We start from the raw sequence: 8,316 nt of genomic DNA, 5'->3' as shown, positions 1-8,316 counted from the left end.
CACTTCTTTAGCCAGTCATCCGTTGATGGACATTTAGGCTTTCTCCATGTCTTGGCTATTGTAAATAGTGCTGCTATGAACATTGGGGTGCAGGTGTCATCCTGAAGTAGGGTTCATTCAGGATATATGCCCAGGAGCAGTATTCCTGTGTCATATGGCAATTCTATTCCTAGTCTTTGGAGGGAACTCAATACTGTTTTCCACGGTGGCTGCACCAAGCTGCATTCCCACCAGAAGTGTAGGAGGTTCCCCTTTCTGCACAGCCTCTCTAGTATTTGTCATTTGTGGATTTTTGAATGATGGCCATTCTGACTGGTTTGAGGTGATACCTCATTGTAGTTTTGATTTGCATTTCTCTGATAATTAGTCATATTGAGCATTTTTTCATGTGCCCATTGATCATTTGCATGTCTTCCTTGGAGAATTGCTTGTTTAGGTCTTCTGCCCATTTTTGGATTGGGTTATTTGTTTGTTTCTTATTAAGTCATATGAGCTGCTTATATATTCTGGAGTTCAAGCCTTTGTCAGTTTCATTTGCAAAACTGTTCTCCCATTCTGTAGGTTGTCTTTTTGTTTTACTTATGGTGTCCTTTGCTGTGCAGAAGCTTGTAAGTTTCATTAGGTCCCATTTCTTTATTCTTGCTTTTATTTCTATTGCTTGGGTAGACTGCCCTAGGGGAACATTTCTGAGATGTATATCAGATATTTTGCCTGTATTTTCTTCTAGGATGTTTATTATATCTTGTCTTATGTTTATCTTGCTGAAGAGACTGTCTTTATTCCATTGTATATTCTTGCCTCCTTTGTCGAAGATTAGTTGACCAAAAGATTGTGGGTTCGATTCTGGGCTCTCTATTCTGTTCCATTGGTCTATATGTCTGTTTTTGTACCAATACCATGCTGTCTTGAAGACTGTAACTCTATAGTATTGTCTGAAGTCTGGGAGGGTTATTCCTCCAGCCTCTTTCTTTTTTTCTTCAGTAATGCCCTGGAAATTCTATGTCTTTGATGGTTCCATATAAATTTTATTGTGATTTGTTCTAGTTCTATGAAATATGTCTGGGGAAATTTGATAGGGATTGCATTAAATCTGTAGATTGCCTTGGGCAGTGTGACCATTTTAACAATATGTATTGTTGCAATCCAAGAGCATGGGATACCTTTCCATTTTTTAAAGTCTTTTTTAATTTCCTTCACCAATGGTTTATAGTTTTCTGTGTATAATCCTCTCACCTCTGTGGTAAGATTTATTCCTAGATATTTTATTACTTTGGGTGCTATTTTAAAGTGGATTGTTTCTTTACTTTCTTTTACTGTTGATTCATCATTAGTGTAAAGAAATGCAACTGATTTTTGAACATTAATCTTATAACCTGCTACCTTGCTAAATTCTTCGATCAGCTCTAGTAGTTTTTGTGTGGATCTTTAAGGGTTTTCTATATATAGTGTCGTGTCATCTGCATATAGTGACACGTTTACCTCTTCTTTTCCAATTTAGACAACTTTTACTTCTCTTACTTGCCTGATTGCTGTGGCCAGGGCTTCCAAGTCTATGTTGAATAGGAGTGGTGATAGTGGGCATCGTTGTCTTGTCCCAGATTTTAGTGGGAAGCTTTTGAGGTTTTCACCGTTGAGTGCTATACTGGCTGTAGGTTTGTCATATATAGCTTTTATGATGTTGAGATATATTCCCTCAATACCCACTTTGGTGAGAATTTTTATCATAAATGGGTGTTGAATTTTATCAAAAGCTTTTATGCATCTATTGAGATGATCATGTGGTTAGTCCTTTCTCTTGTTGATGTGAAGTATTACATTGATTGATTTGCATATGTTGAACCACAGTTGTGTCCCTGAGATGAACCCCATTTGAGCATGATGTATAATCTTTTTTATGTGCTGTTGGATTCTATTTGCTCGTATTTAGGTAAGGACTTTTGCATCTGTGTTCATCTGTGATATTGGTCTGTAATTCTCTTTTTTGGTGGTGTCTTTGCTTGGTTTTGATATCAGGGTGATGGTGGCTTCATGGAATGAGTTTGGGAATATTCCTTCTTTTCAATCTTCTGGAAGAGTTTGAGAAGGACTGGTATGAGTTCTTCTTTGTATGTGTGGTAAAATTCCCTGGTGAAGCTGTCCAGTCCTGGACTTTTATTTGTAGGGTGGTTTTTTTTTTTATTGTTAATTTGATTTCATTCCTAGTGATTGGTTTGTTCAAGTGGTCAGTTTCTTCTTGATTCAGTCTTAGTGGATTGTATGTTTCCAGAAACTTATCCATTTCCTCTAGGTTATCCATTTTATTCCACGTAGTTTTTCATGATATTCTCATATGATATTCTGTATTTCTATGTTACTTGTTGTAATTTCTCCATTTTCCTTTCTTATTTTGCAAGTTTGTGCTCTCTCTTTTATATTCTTTGTGAGTTTTCCCAGAGTTTTGTCGATTTTATTTACTCTTTCAAAAAAATTGCTTTTGACTTGATTGATTATTTTCTCTTTTTCTTTTTAATCTTTATTTTATTTATTTCCTCCCTGATCTTTATTATTTTCTTCCTTTTGCTGAATTTTGGGTGTTTTTGCTCTTCTGTTCCTAGTTCTTTTAACTGGTGGGTTAGATTGTTTATTTGATATTGTTCTTCTTTTTTGAGGAAGGCCTGTATCGCCCTAAACTTTCCTCTTAGCACTGCTTTTGCTGTGTCCCATAAGTTTTGTTTGGTTATGTTTTCATTTTCATTTGTCTCAAGGTATTCTTTAATTTCAACTTTGATTTCATCATTGACACATTGTTTTTTTTAATAGCATATAGTTTAATCTCTATGCTTTCCTTTTTTTCTCCTTTGTTTCTCTGAAGTTGATTTCTAGTTTCAATGACATTGTGGTCAGTAAAGATGCTTGAGATAATTTCTATCCTCTTAAAATTGTTGAGGCTTCTTTTCTGACCAAGTACATGATCAACCCTAGAAAATGTTCCACGTGCACTTGAAAAGAATATATATCCTATTTTGGGGGGTTGTAATGCACTGAAAATATCCACTAAATCTAATTTTTCTATTGTATCATTTAATTTCTCTGTTGCCTTATTTAATTTCTGTGTGGAAGATCTGTCTTGTGATGTTAATGTGGTGTTAAAATTTCTGACAATGATTGTATTCCCATCAATTTCCCCCTTTATCTCTGTTAGTAGTTGTTTTATGTACTTAGGTGCTCATGTTGGATGCATATATATTAATGATTGTAATGTCCTCATCTTGTATTGCTCCTTTAATCATTATAAAATGTCTTTATTTATCTTTCTTCATGGCCCTTGTTTTAAAGTCTATTTTGTCTGAAATCAGAACTGCTACACCTGCTTTTTTGGCATTTCCATTTGCATGGAATATCCTTTTCCGCCCATTCACTCTCAATCTATATGTGTCCTTCTCCCTAATGTGTGTCTCTTGTATGCAGTTTATTGAAGATTCTTGCTTTATTATCCAGTCTGCCACTCTGTCTTTTGACAGGAGCACATAGTCCATTATCATTTAGAGTAATTAATGATAGATGAGTGTTTATTGCTATTTTGAACTTATTTTGCAGTTGATTTGGTATTTCTTCTTTGTTCCTTTCTTCTTCCTTTTGTGGTATGGTAATTTTCCTTTATATTATCTTGGATTGTATTTAGGTTTTGTGACTCACTTGTAAGTTTTTGGCTTGTGGTTACACTTTTTTGTAAGTCTGTTAACCAATTACTGCAACTGTGTGTACTAAACAGATTGTAATGTAATCTCAAACCCATCCTACCGAGAACAAAAAAATTTAAAAAGCAGAAGAAGAAAGAAAAAAATACTCTATATTTTCTTGCTTCCCTCTCCCACTCAATGATTTAGATGTCTTCTTTTACAATTTCATGTTTATTCTATTTGTAATTCATGGTAGTTATCACCTTTCCAGTTATGAGTTCTCATTTCTCTAGAATCCTGCTTCTTTTCTATTTAGAGTAGACCTTCCAATATTTCTTTTAGCATGGGTTTAGTGTTGCTAAAGTCTTTTAGTTTTTGCTTCTCTGTGAAATTCCTTACGTCTCCTTCTATTCAAAAAGATAGCCTTGCTGCAGAAAGTATCCTAGGCTGCATCTGTTTTTTCACTCAGGACTTTGAATATATCTTGCCACTCCCTTCTGGCCTGTAGTGTTTCTGTAGAGAAATCAGCTGAGAGCCTTCTCTTGTAACTCACTGTTTGTTTTTCTCTTGCTGATCATTTCTTTATCCTTCAGTCTGGCCATCTTGATTATGATATGTCTTGGTGTGAGTCTCTTTAGGCTGTCCCTGTTTGGGAACCTCTGAGCCTACTGTACTTGGGTGTCTGATTCCTTCTTTAGGTTTGGGAAGTTTTCAGTCATGATTTCTTTAAATACCTTTTCCATTCCCTTTGTTATTTCTTCCCTTCTGGAACCCTTATTATGCATAGATTGGCATGCTTTATATTATCCCATAGGTTCCTTATACTGTTTTCATTGTTTTTTATTTGTTTTTATCTCAGCTGTTCTGATTGGGTGCTTTCTGTTGTCCTGTATTCTAGGTCACTTATTCATTCCTCTGCATTATCTAGCCTGCTTTGTACAGCCTTTAGTTCTGACCTCATTTCAGCCAATGAATTTACCAATTCTACTTGGCTCTTCTTTATAGCTTCTATTTTGTTTTTGACATATTTTATGTCTCTAAACACTATCTCTTTTAGTTCCTTCAGTAATTTGATCACTTCTTTTTTGAAATATTGATCTAGTAGGCCATCAATGTCTATTTCATTGATCGTTCTTTCAGGGGATTTCTCTTGCTCTTTTAATTGGGAGTACTGCCTCTGCTTCTTCATACTGCTCATATCTCTCTGGCACTGTGGCTTAAGGAGTATCAGTTATGTATTGTGGTCCTTAAAGGAGTTTATTTATTTATCTAAAGCCTATGTGGGAATAAAACTTATAAACGAGAGAGAGAGAGAATTTTAAAAGAATGGAGGAAAATAAGGTTTGAAAACAGTGTATAATCAATAATAGAAGAGCAAGTTGAAGCAGAATAAGAATCGAGTTGAGATGTCTTTTAAAAACCTTAATAAAAAGAAGAAAAAATCAAGACACAATATTTGAAACCTGTGAATAATCAATAACAGATGAAAACCAAGAGAATTAAAAATGAAATGAGAACTGTAAACATATAGAACTGTTTAAAAAGTAAAGATTGAAAAGGTAATAGAAAACAAAACAGATATAAAAAGATTTAAAAAAGAAAGATGTGTTCTCCTAGAGACTGTGCGCTCTTAATGGTTTTATTGAGAGGCCTTTGTGTCTTCACCCTGTTTCACGAACTCAGCTTGCTCTGTTGGCCCCCTCATCTGTGTTGCTCATGGTGTCCATCGGCAAGAAGATCACGCCCCTGCAACACTGGGTCAGGTGCTACTCTCCTTCAAGGTGGGCAGGTGGGTCACTCCCACTCCAGATGCCACAGTCAGTGCTGTGCCAGTTGCTCCATAGGTGGGCTCAGCTTCAAGAATAACAGCTTTATGGGGATATAATTCACATACCATAAAATGCAGCCTTTGAAAGTGTGCATTAGGGTTTTAAGTACATTTCAGTGTTGTGTAGCCATCACTCCCAAAAGGAAGCAGTACCCTTTAGTAAGTCACTCCCTAACCTTCCTTTCCCTTAGCCCCCAGCAGCCACCACTCTACTTTCTGCCTCTATGGATTTGCCTGTTCTGGGCATTTCATATAAGTAGAATCATACAGTATGCTGCCTTTTTTGATTGTCGTCTTTCATTTAGTGTGACGTTGTCAAGGTTCATCCATGGTGTAGCATATATAAGTACCCAAATTCCTTTTTGTGTTCAGATAATATGCCATTGTTATAATTACACCACATTGCTTATCCATCCATCAGTTGATGATGAATAATTCTGCTGTAAATGCTGATGGACAAGTTTTTGTGTGAACACATATTTACTGTTCTCTTGAGGATATATCAAAAAATGGAATTGCTGGGATTTATTTTACTTTTAACATTTTCAGGAATTGCTAAAGTAGCTTTTAAAGTGACTGCACCATTTTATATTTCCAGTAGTGATGTATGAGGAGTCCAGATTCTCCACATCCTCATCAACACTTTTTATTACCGGGTTTATAGATACATATTTATATATCATATATCATATATATTTGTCATCCTAGTTGGTATGAAGTGGCATGTCATTGTGCTTTTTATTTCTATTTCCCTAATGCCTACTGATATTGAACATCTTTTTATGTGCTTATTTCCCATTCGTATGTCTTCTTTGGAGAAACATCTACTCAAATTCTTTGCCCAATTTAATTGTATTTGTCTTTGTATTGTCACGTTTGAATTCTTCTTTATCTATTCTGGATAAAAGCCCCTTATCAGGGAAAATATTGGAAATATTTTCACCCATCCTGTGGATTGTTTTCTTACTTTCTTGATGAAGTCCTTTGAAGCACAGAAGTTTTTAATTTTACTGAAGTCCAGTTTACTTGATTATTTTCTCTTTTGTTGTTTGTGATTTTAGTGTCATATATTAGAAGTATTTGTAATCCAAAGTCCTGAAGATTTTCTCATTGTTCATTTTCTAAAAGGTTTGTAGTTTCAGGTCTGTGATTTATTTTGAGTTAATTTTCATAAATGGTGTTAAGATAAAAGTTCAGTTTTCTTTCTTTCCAGGTGTATGTTCAGGTGTCCCAGCATCATTTTTGTAAAGATTACTTTTTCCCCATTGGATTGTCATGGCACCTTTGTTAAAAATTAACTGGCTACGTGTAAGAGTTTGTTTATGGACTCTCAGTTCTTTTCTCTCAATCTATTTGTCCTTTATGCAAGTACCACACTGTATGGATTACAGTTTTGTTAGTGAGTTTTGAATTTGGAAACTTCAAAACTTTGTTCTTTTTCAAGATTGTTTTGACTATTCTGGGTATCTTGCATTTCCATATTAGTTTTAGTATCAGCTTGTTCATTTCTGCCAAAAAGCCAGAGTTGCATTGAATCTATAGGTCATTTTGAGGACAGTTGCCATCCTAACAATAATAAGGCTTCTGATCCATGAACACAGAAGAGATTTCCATTTATTTTAGGTCACTTTTAACTTCTATCAGTAGTATTTTAGTTTTCAATATACAAGTTTCAGACATTTTTCTCAGTATTCCACATGTTTTTCTTAATATTCCTAAGTATTTTATTCTTTTTGATGTTACTGTAAACAAAAATGTTTCCTTCCTTTTATTTTTAGATTATTCACTGCTGTTGTATAGAAATATAATTTCTTTTTTATATACTGATTTGTGTCTTACAATTTTGGTCAGACTGGGTTATTAATTCTAATAGGATTTTTTTTCTTTTCTCTCTCTATTTTTTCTTTGTGGATTCCTTGTGATTTTAATGTATAATATCATGTCATCTGGAATCGAAATAGTTTTATTTCTTTCTTTCTAAACTAGAGGCTTTATTTTCTTTGTCTGGTTGCTTTGACTAGAACCTGTAGTACAATGTTGAATTTGGGAGGATTTAATTCATTCTTTCGCCATTATATATGATCTTTGCTGCAGGATTTTCATAGATGTTGTCTGTCAAGTTGAGGAAGTTCTCTTCTATTCCTAATTTTTATCCATTATTCTATTAATATGGCGTATTACATGAATTTACTTTTGTATGTTGAACTGCCTTTGCATACCTGGATACATCCCACTTAATTGTGGTCTATTTTACATGTTACTGGATTGGATTTGCTTTTATTCTGTTGAGGATTTTTGCATTTATATTCATAATAGATACTCTTTAGGTTTGTTGTGGTGCCTTTGTCTGGTTTTGGTATCAGTGTGATACTAGTCTCATTGAATGAATTGGGAAGTGCGCCCACCTCTTTATTTTTAGACGAATTTGTGAAGCATTGTTTTTTTGTTTGTTTGTTTGTTTGTTTGTTTTGGTTTTGGTTTTGGTTTTTTCTTTAAGTAGTTGATGGAATTCACCAGCAAAGCCATACAGGCCTAGCATATCCTTGTGGGAATATTTTGGATTACTATCTCCATCACTACTTATTGTAGGATTAATTGAGTTTTATATTTCTCCTTGAGTTAGCTTCATTCATTTATGTCCCTCTAGGGATTTATCCATTTCATTTACATTATCTCATTTTTTGGCTATATAATTATTAATGGTATTCCCTTATATACCTTGTTATTTTTGTAAGGGCAGTAGTGACATCCTTCCTTTCATTTCTCATTTTAGTAATTTGAATCTTCTCTCTTTTTTTTTCCAGTACTAGCCAAAAATGTGTCAATTTT

This window comes from Camelus ferus, chromosome 34 (genome assembly GCF_009834535.1).
Source record: "Camelus ferus isolate YT-003-E chromosome 34, BCGSAC_Cfer_1.0, whole genome shotgun sequence".
Taxonomy (NCBI): Eukaryota; Metazoa; Chordata; class Mammalia; order Artiodactyla; family Camelidae; genus Camelus; species Camelus ferus.
Note: the sequence above shows the minus strand (reverse complement) of the source record.